Source organism: Lithobates pipiens, unplaced genomic scaffold (genome assembly GCF_037356315.1).
Source record: "Lithobates pipiens isolate NorthernLeopardFrog02 unplaced genomic scaffold, aLitPip1_a1.2 Scaffold_16, whole genome shotgun sequence".
Classification (NCBI taxonomy): Eukaryota; Metazoa; Chordata; class Amphibia; order Anura; family Ranidae; genus Lithobates; species Lithobates pipiens.
In genome coordinates, this window is record NW_027507748.1 from 58,608,237 (window position 1) to 58,628,549 (window position 20,313).

Below are 20,313 nucleotides of genomic sequence, written 5' to 3' on the forward strand. Positions count from 1 at the left end.
ATTGCCAGCAATGTGAGCCAATGGCACCGCTGCTGTGTCTCAGCCAATCAGGAAGGAGACTCTTGAACGGCTGAGACACCCGTGGACATCGCTGGACAGAGAGGGACCTCAGGTTGGTAATTATTAGGGGGGCTGCTGCACTCAGGTTTTTTTTTATCTTAATGCATAAAATACATTTCTTAAATAAACCTTCTGCCTTTACAACCCATTTCAGTTGTGGATATGTATGGAATACTTTTGGAAAATAAGGAAATTGTTTAATGTCACTTTAAAGTGGTTGTAAACCCTTTACAATCACTTTATACTACAGGCAAGCCTGCAATTAGGCTTGCCTGTAGCTACACTGGATATCTCCTAAACCTGCACGGTTTAGGAGATATCCCTGTATTTGCAGGTGCCGACGTCAATGTATGTGCTGTGGCTTCAGTTGTACTGTGCCGTTATCGGCTGCTCCCACGCGCATGCACGGGAGTGACATCATCGCGGCTCTGGCCAATCACAGCACCGGAGCCGTGATACCCTGAAATAACCCCCCCCCCCCCCCCCCCGGGAGATGACGGCCACCAGAGCGGTGAACAAGGACCATTGCAGGGGCCGTAAGTAATTCATAATGAGCTAGTATGCTATGCATACTAGCTCATTATGCCTTTGTCTTGCAGGTTTTTTTGTTTTGTTTTTTAAAAGGGTGTACAACCACATTAAGCATGTGTCAATGGATACATGGAATATCCAATAGCCTAAGCAAATAAGACCAAAATATTTAGACCTGTTTTCCCGAGAATGTGCAATAATACAGTACCTTGAAAAAATATTTATACCCCTTGAAATCTTTCACGTTTTGTCATGTTACAACAAAAACGTAAATGTATTTTATTGGGATTTTATGTGATAGACCAACACCAAGTGGCACATAATTGTGAAGTGGAAGGAAAATGATAAATGGTTTTCAAAATATTTTACAAATAAATATGTGAAAAGTGTGACGTGCATTTGTATTCAGCCCCTCTGAGTCAATACTTTGTAAAACCGCCTTTCACTGCAATTTCAGCTGTAAATCCTTTTGGGAATGTCTCATCTCACCACATTGATATCATTGATATCATTATTTACACCAAGCTCACATGTTATATTTAGAAACATATTCATAAGACCGTCAATTCCTTTTGAATTAAAAAAAAATCATGTTCGTTGTAAGATATGAGGACGTAAATGAAGATCAAAAGAAACAAAAAGATCTCATATCAAAACTGAGTCTGAAAAGACCAGTCTAAACTTCATGGACATCCTTCAATGTAAATCTGCTTTCTATAAAGTTGTTTTTCCAGTTTTATGAACATCATTGCATGAATTCATTGTGCAATCAATACATTTAATGCACATTTCACCCTCTTAGTATTGCTCAATTGATTTAATGCAGCCACTTTAAAGCTCTCTAGAGCTGGGAGATGTTGGATACCTTGTCGCAGTGACTTATTTCAAATAGCTTCAAGAGTGAGATTAGCCATATGATGTGAGGATTAAATCAAATCTGGGAAATTCCTTTATTTTCAGGCATGTAAGTGCTATTGAGACAACTACACTTCCCCAGCAATGCAGAGGGAGATCATACATCGCTGGGCTGTTGACTGGGTAAGTCGTTATACTAACGAAATTAATGAAGAATTCTGATCCCTTCACTTTATCCGATATTAGAAGTTGTATGCTATGTTATTATGGTTAGATAGGGCTCATTCTGGAGAGATTTTACTTGGTTACATATTTTATGATAACTACTGCAGGTGCTCAGTAAAATGCCTGCACTCCTATGTTTGCTGGTGCCAGGGCCTTGGCAGCTGGGAATCTACACACAAGGTTTCAAGACTCCAGGAAATAATTGTAGATTAAACTCACATTAGATGCATGTGTTCAAAACAGCTGGCCTATGCAAAAAAAAAAAAAAAAAGACTTTGTGATTGAAAATGTTTGCTTGTTCAAATTAGAAAATAATGCAAGATATTGAAAATACTGCATGGGTCATACTTCAATGAATAGATTATTGTAGTGGTACCCCTGTAGGGGCTGCTAAGTAATGTGGCCCACTTGTCACCCTGCCCAGCCCGGCATTCAATCCTCAGTCACTCAGAGACATAAAACAGTCAATGTACTTTGTTTTTTTTTTGTATTTTATTAAGGGGATTGAACTTGGATGGGGTAAAGGAAGTATGGGATGCCCAGTAGAATATTGTAGCACTTGCTTGGGACAACTATATATACTCTGGTATATACACCTCAGTCTCCACTCCAGTGCAACTCTTGCTGCAGACTATCACTCCTCGTTTCCTCCTGCACTTTGCTTGCTTAAGCTTCCAGGCACAGCTAGCATCCCGTGGTTAGGCCTGACACTGGCTTAGCCAGGCCTTAGCAATTACCTTTTGCAGGCAGGGACCGCAGGCCCCTATAGTGTAGAAAATAGAAAGTTCCTGGTGCTAGCTGTCTTAACATGCTGCTTCTGAGCCCAGTAACCCATGTTCAGGCCCTGCCAGCCCTCCTGGCTGCAGCTGCCCTTCACCACTGCCCATGCACCCACCCCAGACTGCATACTCCCAGTCCTCTCAGGCATGCCTCCCCAGTGCTCCTGACTGCATGTCACTCACCAGCCCTGCTGGCTGTGGCCAGTTGTTCCTCTTTCTGGATACATGCCCGGCAATGCTCTCTCCTGCTGTCCTCTCTTGCTCCTCCTGTCCAGGACACCTCCACGATTTATTGAAGGACCCCGTCCGCACCCGAGCCCAGGCTCAAGGTCACCCCCCAGACTGGGGGGCTCCCTCAAAGGCCCCCGATAGCCTAGCATTCCATCTCCAAAGCGCTGAACAACTCCAACTCCTCCCCAGCTGGGCTGAATCTGGGTATTTAAGGAGGCCCGTCCCCTACCAAATCAGGTTAGGGATTGGTCAGGGATCCTCAGAATACCCCAGGCAGCTCCACCTCTCCTCTCCTTCTCTCTTCCTAGAATCTTCTAGAAAGAAGAGGGAGGTCTAAGTGATGCTGTCTGAGATTCACCAGCTGCTAATATGAGCCTCCCAGCCCAGACCAGATTAAAACAAACAGGCCTGGCTGCCAGCCAGGCCTGCCTAAATTTACCTAATCCTAACCAAAAATCCTCACTCTAGCACCTACCTACCTAGAGGGTAATACATTATAATCTGTAGGCTATCCAAAACACCGAAAAAATCTGAGGTGCTGCTATAAGGTGAATGAAGACTTACTATACCTATAATAAGGTGTATAGTGCAATCTCCATAAAACCCCTTTCGCATTGTGCAGCTTAGGGCGTCAGTGGCAATATTTTTAGCGCTGTTTTACCATAATTTTAGCAGCGCTATTCGGTCATTATCGGGGCGGTTTTAACCCCCTGCTATTGGCCAAAAAGGGGTTAAATCTGCCCTCAAAACGCCGCTGCGGCGGCGTTTTGCCGGCGGTATAGCAGCGTTGCCCCATTGAAATCAAGGAGCGGTGGAGGAGCAGTGAGCTCACCTCTCCAAAGAAGCTGCTGGCAGGACTTTTTCTGACACACTGCCAACACACCGCTCCAGTGAGAAAACCCTTGGCTTTCACACTAGAGTGAATGGAGCTGCTTTTTTCAGGCGCTATGTAGGGTGCTATTTTTAGCCCTGTAGCGCCTGAAAAATGCCTCCAGTGTGAAAGGGGTCTAACTAATGACCCTCTATCAATTGACCATATCAATATCCCCACAACTTAAAACTGTGTAAACATTATATAAACATGTAAAACAATGAACAACCATCCAAAAAGGAACTAAACAAGAAGAAACCCACCACTTCATAAGATGTGACAATAACCATCCAGTTCTCTAGATAAATTTATGTTGAGAAAGTCAGGATGGGACAAAATGTGATCGGGGAGGTGGAGCAAGGCACATACAGTATCTCACAAAAGTGAGTAAACCCCTCTCATGTGACAAGAGGGTAAAGGTGATGGACTGGCCAAGCATGTCTCCAGACCTAAACGGTATTGAGCATCTGTGGGGTATCCTCAAATGGAAGGTGGAGGAGCACAAGGTCTCCAACATCCACCAGCTGTGTGATGTCATCATCATGGAGGAGTAGAAGAGGACTCCAGTGGCAACCTGTGAAGCTCTGGTGAACTCCATGCCCAAGAGGGTTAAGGCAGTGCTGGAAAATAATGGTGGCCATAAAAAATATTGACGCTTTGGGCCCAATTTGGACATTTTCACTTAGGGGTGTACTCACTTTTGTTGCCAATGGTTTAGACATTAATGGCTGTGTGTTGCGTTATTTTGAAGGGACAGCAAATTTACACTGTTATACAAGCTGTACACTCACTACTTTACATTGTAGCAAAGTGTTATTTTCTTTAGTGTTGTCACATGAAAAGATATAATAAAATATTTACAAAAATGTGAGGGGTGTACTCACTTTTGTGAGATACTGTATGCAGGGAATGCACTCCAGCAGCAGTGAGGATTAAAAAATGAAAATGTGTTGGCTGCGCCACTCATAACCTATTAAATTTAGCAATTAACGTTAGTCTGTAAAAGATATAGAACAATTTGAGTGGACTTTACCGGCACCAGAAAAGGAACACTACATAATCTTATCAAATTCAATTTATTACAAATATATTACAAAAGTAAAAATTGGTACATGATAAAAGCAAGACAATTAGAGCTCTCATTGATATAACCACATAATGTATATGACATATTGGATCCCTATTACTGCTAGGTCAGAGAGGTCAACGTTTCGCTTCATGCTTCCTAAGGACCTTAAAATGGAAGTAAACCCTTCCAAACAACTTTGACCTACAGGTAAGCCTAGATTAAGGCTTACCTGTAGGTCCAAGTAATATCTCCTAAACCTATATGGTTTAGGAGATATTTGCCCGAAAATGGGCACCGCTGTCTACGGCGCATGCGCCGTAGACAGCGGCGCGCAGGCGCACTAAATGCGGCAAGTCCAAGAATGGATTTGCCAAATTTGTCTACTCCCGTGCGCATGCGCGGGAGTGACGTCATCGCGGCTCCGGCGAATGGCAGCGTCGGAGCTCCGAGACGCGACTCCCGTGCGCATGCGCGGGAGTGACGTCATCGCGGCTTCTCCGCTGTCATTCGTCGGAGCTGCGAGAGACGCCACAACCAAGATGGATGCGGCGGACTACAGGTGACAGCGGCGACTTCGCTGGCTCCTGTGTCAGGTAAGTGACACATAATGAGCTACTATGCGATGCATAGTAGTCCATTATGCTTTACCTTTGCAGGGAAAAAAAGAGGAAGTAAACCCATCAGGGTTTACTTCCTCTTTAATTCCTTGACTTTAAGCAGAGGGATTATATCAGAGAGAGCCCTCATATGTGTAACATGCCATGTGCTATTCAAAGGCGTCTAGATCAGTGATATCCTCCACAGATCATTCAGCCAATAAATCTAAATGTCATTTGGGCAGACGTATCCCCAGAGTCACTACACTGGGATAATGGTTAATAACCAGTACACAGTATGGATTGACATCAGTTACCATGCGATTGCACAGTGTAGATATAATCAACATTCACTGGCGACAATATCAGCAAAGATGTCTAACAATGTTCCCCCTAGATCAAGCCACAACAACAATTAACTTTAGTGTATATCAGTGGCGGCTGGTGCTCAATATTTTCAGGGAGGGGGGAAACCGACGCTATCTTTTGTGACTGTATATATACTGTGACTCCCACCACCCACCACCTTTCACCACTGCACTCGCCTCCAATATAGACCTGTTCCTACATCCAGAAACGCCTTCCCCTGCCGGGTGAACCTCGTATGACCCTTTAAGTCTACTATTCTTTTTCTTCCATCGTTAACCTCATTAAGACAAATGTACTCACATGGTGTAATATTTCAAGACTTCCACATTTATTAAATAAGTTGTACTTACATTCAAAACAGGGATGATGCACTTGTAAATAGAAGCATACACCAGGGCTGCAGCTCCTGCATGACTTGCGATCCTCAGTACTGCGTCACCCGACTCCGCCCAACGTGTATCATCACAGTCACTTGTCTTCCTCAGGGGTCCGGAGCCAGGTGCTTGCCTTTGAATAGCAAGCATGGCTGGTTACCTTGGCAACAGCAATTGGAATTGCTAATCCTTAACATGTAAGTTCTTAGCAGTTCCTTCGCTATTACTTATTCCATTTCCACGAATTGTATACATTTTCATAAAATCTGCTTAAGATCAGATAATTTCTTATTAAAACGATTTGCAGTGAGGATTGTCAGATATATGAGGTGTGTCTAAAAAGTTTGGTGACTGGTCCGATATCTCAAGGGCAACATAGGCCATGCTTTTTACTGGTACCCTAAGCAAAAATGAGCATTTAACCTGTGCAGTACAATGAGAGGCCCACTGCAAGGGTATATTGTTAATTTCCCTTGAGATTAGCTCAAGCTAAACAATTATTGCAAAAGCTCAAAATGTGTCTGTTGCAGTTTTGAGAATGCCCTGTTTGATACATTCTGCATTAAGCTCAAGCTTCATATCCTCAGAAGGTATCATCAACTGGCATGGTCAAAACCAATGTATATAGGTGCCAATGGAAAGTGAAGCTAAAGGAGAATGTAATGGAAATGTACACATTCTTGCTTAGTTATATTAAAAAAATTCCAGACTTCTGTTTTGCCACGGAGAGATTCTATCTTCGGTAGTAACTTCTTCTCCACCTTCATTTCTGTCTGAATTTTCCTATGTAAATAGCATACTCTTCATATCTTTCCCCCCTATTTCCCAGTCCCATTGTATCCTGCATCCTGTACATCCACACCAACACAACCACTCCCAGGAAGTAGATGATGGTGATCAGGAACATTACCAAGCACACAACAGCAGCCATCACCCAGGCTGCTCAGCCAGAGTTGCTGAAGCTAGTTGCTTGCCAAATCTCACACAGTTCCTCTCTGTAAACACAAGACTCCAGCTACATTCAGAGAACTGCTTCACCCAGCAGCATCCAAGTTTATTACAGCTTAGCAAGAAAGTGCAAATACTGTTCAGTGGCTGGACGGTATGAAAGCAACTTGATAAGACCTCACTATAAGAGGGAGAGACAAAGCAGGTTTTATGTAAAAAAAAAAGGAATTAGAGTGTATTGTTCGACAGACAATACGACAAATAGTGTACAGTGGCTGAACTGTATGTACTGTAAGTAGCTTATTCAGGCCACAATTTTAGAGGGGAAGATGCAATAAACATTATATTTATATAATATATATTATATATATATATATATATATATATATATATATATATATATATATATATATATGAGAGACAATAGAAGCAAATATTGTTCAGTTGATGCACAATATGTAAGAGGTTTGGTAAGAAGGCAGTTTTAGAAGGATAAACAGGACAGATTTCATTTTGAATTTTATTCATTATTCAGTCAATAGCCACAAATAATGCACAGTGGCTAGAAGGTAGGGATGGGCTTTATGTTCAGTTCGAACATGAGTAAGTATGTAAACAGCTTGGTTAGGCCACAATATAGAAGGGAGAAACAGGACAGGTTTTATCTTGAAATGAACATTAGAGTGTATTGTTTGCGTGGCAAAAACCACTAAAATTGCACAATAACTGGAAAGTATGTAAGCAGCTTGGTTGGGATGAAATATAAGAGGGGGAGTGGGATATCTTCAAATAATTGTATATTCAAATCAAATCAAAATCAAATCAAATGTATTATCTGAGAGACAATAGCGACAAATAGTGTACACTGGCTGTATAATATATAGGCAGCTTGATTAGGCTGCAATGTAAGAGGGAGAATTGAGGGAGATTTTATCTTAAATACGTCCAGCCCCCCACATGAAAAATATAAAGTCAGCAGCTACCAATACTGCAGCTGCTGACTTTTAATATAAGTCTGTTGGTGAGTGCATTTCTTAAGGGAGCGGTGACACTGAACACATATGGTGTGGTGAAAGATTGCTTCAAGTCACTTCAAGATTACCTGTTCACTTTTGGAGTATAATCACTTGGATGTTTTAATTAATTATTTAATTAATTATTCATGGACTTGAGTTTGGATTTTGTGGACACTATTATTGATCACTTTCTCACAGGGTGATTAGGTTTATTCATTTAATTGTGAATATTAGCGCTACTATTTTATTCATTTGAAATCACACATTTATATATATTTATAAGTAGCTGCTGGAGATTTATTTTACACATATTTTCTTTAGTATTCTTTGTGCGCAGTGGTGGTGTAAGAAGGAAAAGGGGTGCGTTCTTTTCTTTCACTATATTATTAGTGGAACAGAAAATATTGTTCAGTGGCTGGGCAAATATTTATGGCCACAAACATCATAATCCAACGCAAAGTTTTCACTGTAGCTAATAATAGAAATTTGCCAGCTGTAGTCCAGCTACGAAAACATAGTATGGCACCTTAACAGTGTCTGGGCTGCAAACTTTGAGAATAAAAGTAGTATTTATCCTGCGGCCAAAATGTAAAATTTGGCAGCAAAGGTACAGGTTTGGAAACATTGTATGCAACCTTAACAGTGCCTGTGCACTAAGGCCTGGTTCACACCTATGCAGGTTGCAGTTTTCATATTCCAAGTGCATTTTGCGTTTTTCAATATACATTTTTGATCCATTGAAGTGTATGGAACCAAAAACCAGAAAAAAGTCCCTAGGCCTTTACAAAAAATGCACAGATGTGAACATGACCCATAGAAAAACCATATAAAATGGACTGTATTGTGTTTCTGCAAAACTGAAAATGTACTAAAAATTTAATAGGTGTAAACCAGGCCTAAAGCCCAATTCACACTTAGCAATTTGGTCATGGACAGAATTGCCCAAATTCGTTTTTGTTTTTTTTTTTGTTTATTTTATTTCTGCCTTTAGTTGAGCGTTACATTTTCAGGCTTTAAAGCACTTCTTTTTTTTAACATAAAATGTATTTATTTTTTAAACAAACAAGCAAACAAACAAACAAACAAACAAACAAAGTATACATCCAATTGTAATGCATTCAGACAGATGATATATATGAATATGCCATATAGTATATAAACAATTTCTTGCAATGATAGCGAATTTCAACAAGTTCTTGTCCTCTGAGAGTAATGGTTGTTGAGTTAAGCCTATATAAAAACCCAGGAACTCAGGCGGTCTGGGCCTACATTACCTTTTTAACTTTTAACCTTTTTTACTAAGAGGTAATGCTGCATTTACAAGTGAAAGCCATATTTGCCTAGTAAGGGGTTGAGCTTGGTTCCAGTGGAGGAGGATTGCCTTCCTAGCATACAGTGCCGAGTAAAACACAAATAGTTTCTTCCTTTGGGGGGCCTCCAGATTATCACAGATGCCCAGAAGGAGGGGGTGGGACTGTTTGGGACATCCAACTGCCCTAAAGAATTGATATCATTCAGGACCTCCATCCAGAAGTCCCTTATTTTTGGACAGGATCACACCGTGTGGAAAAAGTCTGCACCCTCTGAGCTGCATTTGGGACAGTTAGTCGCCCCTATCTGTATATATTTTCGCTAGACGTACAGGGGAATAGTAGGCCCGATGTAGAAATTTCAGTTGGGTGAATCTATCCCAGGATGAGTTAGTCAGGGTGAGGTACTATTGCATCCCTTCCTCCCAGTCATCGTCAGTCAATTCGGAGATGTCCCTCCGCCAGCATGTAAACAGGTTAGAAACCTTAGACGTGTCCAGCAGTGCTAGTATATTATATATGTTGGAGAGCGTTTTGCTACCGTCTGAGGATCGAAGTTCATTTTCCAAGTCTGACATCTGTAGGGTAATCTGATTTGGGAATTGGGAGCGAAAAGCATGCCGTATCTGGAGGTACCTGAAGAACATCTGATTTGGAAGACTTTTGTCACTCTTCAGGGTGTCAAATGATATCAGCTGTCCCTGGAATATTATATCCCCCAGGGTCGTTACCCCATATCTAACCCACACTACGGGGTCTGGAATGGATTGAAAGTGTGGGATTTTCGGATTACCCCAGAGTGGCGTTGTAGGAGACCACGTATTGGGTTTTCCAACTCTCCCATTTACTATGTCCCATACTTTAAGAGTCGTCTTCATAGGGGGCAGGGCCAGATTAAGAACATCATGGGCCTGGTGCTGAGGATTTTGGTGGGGCCTTTTATAAACAATAAATAAATAAAAATGCAAACAATTTTTTGTTATAACAAATTAAATTAAAGAGAGAGAGGGAGGGTGAGAGAGAGAGAAAGGGGATGAAAGAGGTGTGAGGGGTAAGGGAGGGAGGATGAGAGAGAAAGGGGGGGTGATAGAAAGAGGATGCACATGAGCATGTGTGGGAATGACATCAACGCAGCCTGGCCAAGGCAAGTGACCGAAGGCACAGAACCCAGAAGGAAGACCGGGTGAAGATGGAAGTGCCCGGGCCCCGCCGGATTGATCACAGCACAGCACTGGAGGGCTCAGTCTGACAATTTAAGTTATGTTAGAAAAGTTTACTACCGCTTTAATATCACAGGAGCCTCTCATGGGGCCCCCTACTGACCCTGTGGCCCTTGGGTAGTGCCTAAGTGCATAGTTGTCAACATTTCAAAAATATTTTTAGGGATGCTTTTTACAAGTGCTATATTTAGAGTAGCTGACATCCCCTATGTTCCTCTATACATCACAATAATAATTACAAAATTAAATAAATACTAATTATGGGGCAGAACAAATATGAGGACTGTGAGATTTCCTTTAGTTGAACTGACAAAAGTGTGCCCATTCTAGAGCTGGTAACATTGAGGATATTCAGTATAATTTTAAAGAACAGTTTTTGTGGGTAAGAGGCATAGGGGAGGAGTATGGATGGTATAAAAGTGTGAAGTATGTGCAGGTGAGGGAGAGGAATGTGGAGGGTCTAACAGTGGGCACTATGTACATGAGAGGAGTGCAGAGGGTATGGCAGAAGGCACTATGTACAGGAGAGGAGTGTGAAGGGTATGACAGTGGGCAGTATGCACAGCAGAGGAGTGTAGAGGGTATGACATTGGGCACTATGTATAAGAGAAGAGTGTGGAGGGTATGACAGTGAGCAATATGTACAGGAGTGTGGAGGGTATGACAGTGGGCACTATGTACAGGAGAGAAGTGTGGAGAGTAGGACAGTAAGCAGTAATTACAGGAGAGGAGTGTGGATAGAGGGTATGACGGTGTGCACTATGTATAGGAGAGGAGTATGGAGGGTATGACAGTGAGTAGTATGTACAGGAGAGGAGTGTGGAGGGTATGACAGTGGGCACTATGTATAGGAGAGAAGTGTGGAGGGTATGACAGTGGGCATTATGTATAGGAGAGAAGTGTGGGAGGTATGACAGTGGGCACTATGTATAGGAGAGGAGTATGGAGGGTATGACAGTGAGTAGTATGTACAGGAGAGGAGTGTGGAGGGTACGACAGTGGGCACTATGTACAGGAGAGAAGTGTATGACAGCGGGCACTATGTACAAGAGAGGAGTGTGTAGGATATGACAGTGGGCACTATGTATAGGAGAGAAGTGTGGAGGGTATGACAGTGAGCATTATGTACAGGAGAGAAGTGTGGAGAGTATGACAGTGGGCACTATGTATAGGAGAGAAGTGTGGAGAGTATGACAGTGGGCACTATGTATAGGAGAGGAGGATGAAGTAATCTGGGAAGGAAAATGTAAAGGTTTGTGGAAGGATGTTTAGGGACTGCGTAGTGGTTAAGCGGGCCATACATGGATTGAAATTACACTAATTAAGCAGAGACCAGCCATAGTGGATCTATGTATGGGCTAGCTGGTTTTACACAAGTCAACCTATTAACTGACTTAAGTACAACCAGCCTGTCAGGTTTTCTCCAAAACAATCAGTGCTGCCAGCTATAGTTAGCAACACTAATCATTGTATTCACTGGCAGAACACAATAACACTGCGGGAGTGATTGCCCCATTCACAGGTCAGCAGATGAGAGGGTGTGTGGGGACAGGCTGGGGAGAGATACTAGTCAGTCCCTGGGTAGGCACTGGTTAGTATCAGAGCCAGATATACACAGGTTACATACGCCATGATCGTTAGCGCGAGAGCAATAATTCTAGCACTAGACCTCCTCTGTAACTATAAACATGTACCCTGTAAAAAAAAAATTAAAGCATCGCTTAGTACACAACAAAAAATCGTGCTAACTTTAGTGTTTTTTTTATGAATGAAACAGTTTCTTTAAAAAAAAAAACGTTTGAAAAATTGATGCGCAAATATTGTGTAACATAAGAAGTTGCAAAGACCACCATTTTATTCCATAGGGTGTCTGCTAAAACAATATATAATGCTTGAGGGTTCTGAGTAATTTTCTAGCATAAAAAAAATGATGATTTTTACATGTAGGAGAGAAGTCTCAGAATGGGCCTGGGTGGCAAGGGGTTAATTATCATAAGTAATATACAAATAATTATTATAAGCTCTGTGAGGTCATCCTCTCAGTCTGCTGCAGAGTGTTCCAGCTTGTATTTAAACTGACCGCTCTGTATGTAGCTTCTTACAGGCTGCGCAAGCAGCCCTGTATCTCCGGAACCATAGATGATAGCTGCCCCATTTTTTAACCAGTGCTGGAGTGGGTCTTTAGCTACCTACCCCCCAAATGTGGGGTCTCTGACTCCTGATCGCCGAGCTACAATCCTCAAAATCGATCTTTTTTTGTGATTTTTCTTTTCTTTTTTTTGGGGGCAAATGGGCCTATCTTGAGAAAGGGGCCTGGAGCTGCAGCTCCAATAGCCCCTATGTTAATCCGACCCTGATAGGGGGTTATCCTGGGGTTAGACCGGGGGCCTCTGTGTATGAGGTTTCTCAGCTCAGAGTAGGAGCCCAGCAGAGCAGCCTCGATGGTGGATGCCGGGTTCGCAGGCTCCTCCGTCAGCCACCACTTAAGTGTCACCAAAATCGCAGCCTAGTAATATTTCAATTGGCAGGGAAGCGCCAAACCCCCTAGCGTGACCGGGAACCGTAGAGTGTTTTTTGCTATTCTAGGGACTTTTCCGTTCCAGATAAAGGAAATCATGATGCTGTCTAACTCCTGAAAGAAAGAGTTAGGTATGGGAACAGGTGTCTGTCGAAACAGATAACTGAATCTAGGTAGGATGGACATCTTGACCAAATTCACTCAGCCTACAGGGGTCAGAGGAAGAGACCTCCATGCTGTGCAGCGTTGTGTTACCTGAGAAACTACTGGGGCTAAATTAAGGTCAATAAACCTGCTGAGATCTCTATGTATCTCCACTCCCAGGTATCTGAACTGGGACACCAGTCTGAGCTGCTCATCTGTAGCCAGAGGGGCATTTCCAGAGTAGAGTGGAAAAAGGACAGACTTTCCCCAATTTATGCGTACGCCCATACCTGTCTATCACCTCAAGTGCTTGCCATAGGGAATCGCCATCAGCTCTAAGGTTAAGCAAGGTGTCATCTGCAAATAATGACACCTTTTCTTGGAGGGGACCTATTGCTATACCTTGTATTCGGGGAGTAGACCTGATAAGAATAGCCATGGGCTCTATCACAAGCGTGAAGAGCCCCAGTGACAGAGGGCAGCCCTGTCTCGTTCCCCTTTTCAGGGTACTACCCGTGAGCTCTCTGGCCAACGGAGATCTGTACACAGCCTCAACCCAGGAGATGAAGATGGGGCCAAAGCCAAATCGTCGGGGACCTCCCATAGATAATTCCACTCAACCGAATCGAAAGCTTTCTCTGCATCCAGGGAGGCCACAACCGCATTAACTACGTCTCCAACCGCTGAGGTCAAGACTGCATACAGTCCCCGAAGATTTATATCTGTGCCCTTTCCAGGCATAAAGCCTGATTGGTCCTCATGAATTAGGGTAAGTATAACTTCGTTAAGACATCTAGCAAGGATTTTGGTCAATATTTTGGTGTCCGAATTAAGGAGGGAAATAGGTCTGTAAGATGAGCATAGTTAGGGGTCTTTCCCAGGCTTGGGTATCACCACAATTATGGCTCGTGCAAAAGATGGGGGAAGGGCACCCTCTCTTAACGTCTTAGCAAACATGTTATGTAGTCTAGGTGTTACCTCCTCCACGTACTGCTTGTAAAACTCTGGCGGGAAACCATCCGTACCCGGAGTCTTACCCGTCTGCAGGGAGCCCACTGCCAACTGCATATCCTCCAGCATAATTGCTTTATCTAGGGCCTCCCTTGCATCCGGGGCAAGAGTCGGGAACCCTAGTTCGTCAAGGAACTCGGATAACTCCCCATCCGAGTCCCCCGTTTTGGATGAGTACAGTTTGGAATAGAAGTCAGCAAAGCATCTATTAATGTCAACGGGGTCCGTCATTATTGTTCCTTTTTCTGACTGGATATGGGCTATAGTGCAGGTCGGGGCTTGTTCTTTTGCAATCCAAGCCAGGAGTCTACCTGTTTTTTCCCCCTGCTCAAATATCCGGTGCGTTTGGGCCAATTGTCTTTTTTGTGCCTTAGCCATCCGCAGGAGCATCACCTCCCTATACGCCACCTTCATGTCCTTCCCCCGTGATAGGGTTGGCCGTAAGGGCATAGCGGGACTCAAGGAGTTGGGCCTTATCTTCTGCTTCCTCAACTGCAATCTGATCGTTTTTACGTTCCCGAGCTATAGACGAGAGATAGCAACCTCTAATGAAGGCCTTGAAGGCATCCCATTCATTCCCCGATGAAGATGTGCCAGCATTTGTAGTCCAGTATTGTTTAATTTTGGTGGCAATCTCAAATCTCAATCTCTATAGTGGGGTTGGTTATCCAGAACCTGGAAAGGCGCCATAGTCTGTCGGCCGGAGGTGTCACCGTCTGTATGCTACAAAGTAGTGATGAATGATCAGAGATGCCCCTGGGAAGGATTTTTATTTCCCTTATCCTGGGCAGCAAGCTGACTCCAGTGTAAGGAAGGTCTATACGGGATAACATGTTGTGCGATTGGGAGTGGCAAGTGTAGGATCGTTCCGTGGCGCATTTCCATCTCCACACATCCTCCAACCCGAACAGTCCCGCCCATCTAGAGAGTACCGAATCCGTAGCGGCGTCTGGAGTTAGTCTGTCCAGGGAGGGGTTAGGGGCTATATTGAAATCTGCCGCTAGGAAGATATTGTCCGTCAAATACTGGGCCAAAATGAGGGTAATGCTGTGAAGGAAGGATATGTCAGCTGGTGGGGGCAAATAAATAAGCACCACTAGCATTTCAACCATAGCTATACATGCAAGCAGTCTAATGCCGCGTACACACGACCGGACTTAGGTCCGACAGACTTTAGATGGAGTTCTGACGGAGTTCTAACAGAGTTCTGACGGAATTTTCGAATGAACGGACTTGGCCACACACAATCACACCAAAGTCCGACGGATTCGAACGTGATGACGTATGACTGGACTAGAATAAGGAAGTTCATAGCCAGTAGCCAATAGCTGCCCTAGCGTCAGTTTTTGTCTGTCAGACTAGCATACACATGAGCGGATTTCTCGGTAGGAACTGGGTCCGGCGGAGTTCTGGCGGAAAAATTTGAAACATGTTCCATTTCTAAAGTCTGTCAGACTTTTGCAAATCAAAAGTCTGCTGCAGCCCACACACGATCGAATAGTCTGCCGGAATTGTTCAGTCGGACTATTGATGTTGAAAAGTCTGGTCGTGTGTACGCGGCATTACATATCTTCCCCCATGGTCCAACTTGACATCCAGAAGCTGAAAATTAAGTGCCTTGTGGATAAACACACTGACCCCACGAGAGTATCCCGAGTGCGTAACATGAAAGTGTCGCCCCACCCAGGGCCGTCTAAGGCTCAGGGTTTTATTTCCCACTAAGTGCGTTTCCTGCAAAATACAAATGTGAGGATTATATTTCTTAAGGAAATCAAACACCAGTGATCGCTTGATTTTATCATTCAGGCCCCGGACGTTCCAGAATATGATCTTCAGCAGGGCCATGGTTGGGGGGGGGGGGGAGAATAAGTACCAGGCACTTCAGTGCAAGCTGGACCCTGAGAGAACAGCACCGTCACCAATTCAGTGTCAGTACAGTCCGCCACCCATATATACATCTAAGCAGAGAGGCTACACATATCAACGCCTGCATTAGAAATTCACCATCACATATCTGTCTGTCAGAAAAAGGTTTAACATAAAAACAGAAAACAGAAATTCTAAAATTCTAAATTCAAACACCCATCCCATCCCTCCCCACAACCTGCTGAACATTGCACCTGGTGTCTATTTACCTGAACTAAACCAAACTGGTGGTAGGAAATTCTCCTATGGGGGCTGTGCATCGCAAACCGCACACCAGGGCCTTACTTAACTGGGGGGGGGGGGGGGGGCAGGAGGCCCTGTGAGTCAATTGTCCTGGAGATAACGTAACAGTTAGGGATCTTAGTATGAGTGGCTCATCACCACATATCAGGCTATATCTTTCACTTAGTGGCTACTAAGGGCTGCTGCTTGGTTACAATGTCTTTCGGGGCAACCTAGATTACCACACAATTCCCTCTGCAGTAACAGTGTCTTAGGAGGGGGATTACCACCTTCTGCTTGTTCACAGGGGACCCCTCACGGGGCGTCAATAGGGCAGGGAAGCAGGTCTGTGTCCAAGGATAGACCAGAAGGTACAGCGGGGGAGGTGAGACAGACCAAGAGTTCGAGAGGGCAAGCCCCCTCCAGTTTTGTCTCACCCCCACCTCCCAGGCGCTTCATCCAGGCTGTTGCCAATGTCCACTGTACCTGATACATCCAAGTTCTGATCAGAAGTTCAGATCTAGTGTTACCCTCCGACTGACTCCCAGATCACAATGGCAAGTAACGCACTATCACATCCGGCAAAAGGTGTGTGTGTGTGTGTGTGTGTGTGTGGTACAGAGTTCAGATAGAGCCAATAACTTGCTAATTGCTTTTAGGCTCAGTAAACTGACACCACATCACCAATGCCTTGACATTTTGAGAAAGACTGGTACTAACATGTTTTTTTTATTATTATTATTAACATTACAAGAGGACAGAATGATGAGGATGAGATTGGCTTCAACTGACTATTTAATTTTGCAGAAGCTCTTACTATGTCGGAACTTGGGAACCTCACATTATCAATGGACACCTTTGTCAAGTTCCTGCTGATCACAGCATTTGATGCTTTCAAGAACACCACCCAAACAGAAGAGAAGACCCAACAAACCATAAACCATGATGATCTTGTGGGAGCCGTCACCTTCATTATGGTCTTCATAGGCATATTTTCCTTCTTCATTGTTGCCGTGTTGGTGATTGCAATCAGATCCAGATCATATGACCAGCTGGGGGAACAATATCTCAATAACTGCAATATGGTGGAATCCGACTTAACAATTGAATATTTTCAGGGAGCTAAAAATCTTTGTCATGAAATCAAGGCAGTAGAGTGATTCTTATATTACATTTTCTTCAGCCAAAAAAAAGAATTTTTAAATAAAAATATTATCTGCTATCATAATATCATATATTTTAAAAAACTGTCAAAAAAAAAAAATCAGATCACCTTAGGGTGTCTGCTTTCCAAAAAGAAGTCACTTTGGGTGTTTTGTACTGTCATTTCATTTTTATTGGCTAAATTTTACAACAGAATGTAAGGGTAACAGTTATTTTTCAAATGTTTTGGTCTTTTTTCCTCTCTATAGCAAAAAATGAAATCTCAAAGTTTATTAAATACCTTTAAAATAAAATTCTGTCTGTCTCAAAATACTGAACAATGGCCTTGTATTGAAGGGGGTGAAAGATGTTGGTACTGAGGTTGTTAAGAAACATTGGCTTGGATCAAACATGTCTGCAGCTGTGGACTCCTGAGGCTCTTTTTGAACACGGTGCTCTTGCTTTATGGGTGTTTAGGTTCACATGCATTTTTATGTCCGCATTTGTCAAATGACTTTTGAGGGAGATTTTATGTGCAGTGCGTTTGCAAGTTTTTTTTTTACTTGTTTGTGGTGCCGAAAATTGCAGCATGCTGTACCTTTTTTTTTTTTTTTTTAACTGTGCTGTATCTTAACTGCAATGGTGTGGACTAAGCCCATATAATAAGTTGGATTTTGGACTGTCGATGCATAGGAATGCAGTCAACTGCATCTGGTGTGAATGGCCTTTTAGGCCTGATTCACACCCTATGTATTTTTAGTGCTTTTTTTTGCATTTTTCAGATTTGCACCACAGAACATGTTCCATAGAAAACCATGTTAAATGGACTGTAGCGCAAATATGCAAAAAGCACTAAAAATGTATAGGTGTGAATCAGGCCTTAGAACCACTGCGTTAGCCCATGTTACTATATTCCATGGAACAAGAAAGTATTTAAAAAAATAAATGTTAAGACACAGTATTCAATTAATGATCAAATGTGCAAAAAAAAAAAACACACAAATACAAACAACATACTGAACTAAAGTACCCTAAGGCTAGGTTTACACTTGCACGGTTTGCGTTCTGTGGGTAGGGCAGCCCATTCATGGGATGCTTTTTGTAAAATGGCACCACATTTTATGGTGCTGTGGCATTTTTGCATCCATGAGGGTGCTATTAATAATTAATGGCACCGTGCGTGTCTTGCAGGTTGGGAACATGTGCGATTTTTTTTTTTGTGAGCTTTCCTGACCCGCACAAGTGTGAACTTAAGCTAAATACAGCCCCCTGCACACCCTTTAAAAACTCTTCAAATAAAAATAACAAAAATATATTTGTTTTACATGCAAATTTCCCCTAAACAACTCAAAAAGCTAAATTCATAGTTTTCAATTTTAGAAAAATCTCATCAACAGCAAAATCAGTACCTTTACAACAAAATCAGTCAACTGCCCCACCAGCTGGCTGCATAGAGTAATTTTCGAAATATTCATATGTAAATTTGCTATGTCCCAGAATAAAAGCATTACAATAAAATAAAACCTAAATGCTATTACATACACACTATACAATAATGCTATAACATATATACAAAACATTCTCTTGGGCTGTTATTAGCCTGAAACAAGTATGGGAGAGGTAGAAGCAGTATAAGGAGCCAGTCTTGTGTGCTGCATCATGAAATAAGGATATAGCAGGGTGATAAAGAAATTGCCTCTGCCGGGTTAGCCCACTCATATCAAAATTTTGATAAAAATCTTATGCAGCTTGTTAGATCTTTGTTAGATCAGGTTAGATTCATCATTTTTTACGTTAGATCTCACACAGAAGAAGCAATATTAGCAGTTATTTGATGGGGGGGGGGGCTAACCCGTCATCAGCCCCCCCTTATCAAAAAATTAACCAAACAGTTAGCTATTTTGGAAGCTATTTGTTAGATCCGGTAAGATCAAGTGGTTTTAACATTAGATCTCACATAATTTCAGAGATATTCCACATCAAATTAGAGATATTAGGTGGTACATATGGACGGGTTAGCCCCCCCCCTTTCAAATTTTCTGGCCAAAAATCATTCAGGTTAATAGATATTCATTAGATCCGGTAAGATCAAGTGGCTTTAACGTTAGATCTTACATAATTTCAAAGATATTCCTCATCAAAATAGAGATATTAGGTGGTACATATGGACGCGTTAGCCCCCCCTTATCAAATTTTCTGGCCATAAATCATTCAGGCTAATAGATATTTGTTAGATAATATCAAGTGGTTTTAACATTATTTCAGAAATATTCCACATAAACATAGAGATATTAGGTGGTACATAAGGACGGGTTGCCCCCCCCCCCCCCCACATGCAATTTCAAAAATCATTCAGGCTAATAGATATTAGTTAAATCCATTATGATCAAGTGATTTTAACCAGTTGCCGACCGCCGCACGCCGATGTACGTCGGTACAATGGCACGGGCAGGCATAAGGACATACATGTACGTCCTTTGCCTCCCGCGGGTCGGGGGCCCGATCGGGCCCCCGCCCGGTGCCTGCGGCGGTCGGTATTCGTTCGGGAGCGATCCCGGACGAGGGGACGGCCATTCATTCATGGCCACCCCCTCGCGATCGCTCCCGACGAATAGAAATCCCCGGTGACATCACTTCCTCTCCTGTAATGTAAACACAGGAGAGGAAGTGATGTATTCTCTCCTCCGTGTCGGTATTTTTCGTTCCGACACGGAGGAGAGCGGATCAGTAAGTTGCACCAACACTCACACACACAGTAGAACATGCCAGGCACACTCACACCCCCCCCTTTACCCCCCGATCACCCCCCCAATTACCCCTGCCCCCCAGTCACAGTGACACCAATGTCATTTTTTTTTTTTTTTTTTTTTTTTTTTTGCATTGGTGTCATTTGTG

At 43.0% G+C, this 20,313-nt stretch overlaps 1 protein-coding gene across 3 annotated transcripts in view; it reads left to right on the forward strand.

Moving 5' to 3' along the window:
• The first annotated feature begins 1,392 nt into the window (after positions 1-1,392).
• The window catches only part of KCNE2 (potassium voltage-gated channel subfamily E regulatory subunit 2), a 53,385-nt gene continuing 34,464 nt past the window's right edge, over positions 1,393-20,313 (forward strand). The window contains exons 1-3 of one of the 3 annotated variants that reach the window (XR_013274364.1): positions 1,394-1,629; positions 5,948-6,157; positions 17,083-17,749. The gene's annotated coding sequence lies outside the window, so the exon portion shown is untranslated. Of the gene's footprint in view, positions 1,630-5,947; positions 6,158-17,082; positions 17,750-20,313 lie in introns of those variants that run through there. The other 2 variants (XR_013274363.1, XM_077479936.1) reach the window with 2 other exon arrangements.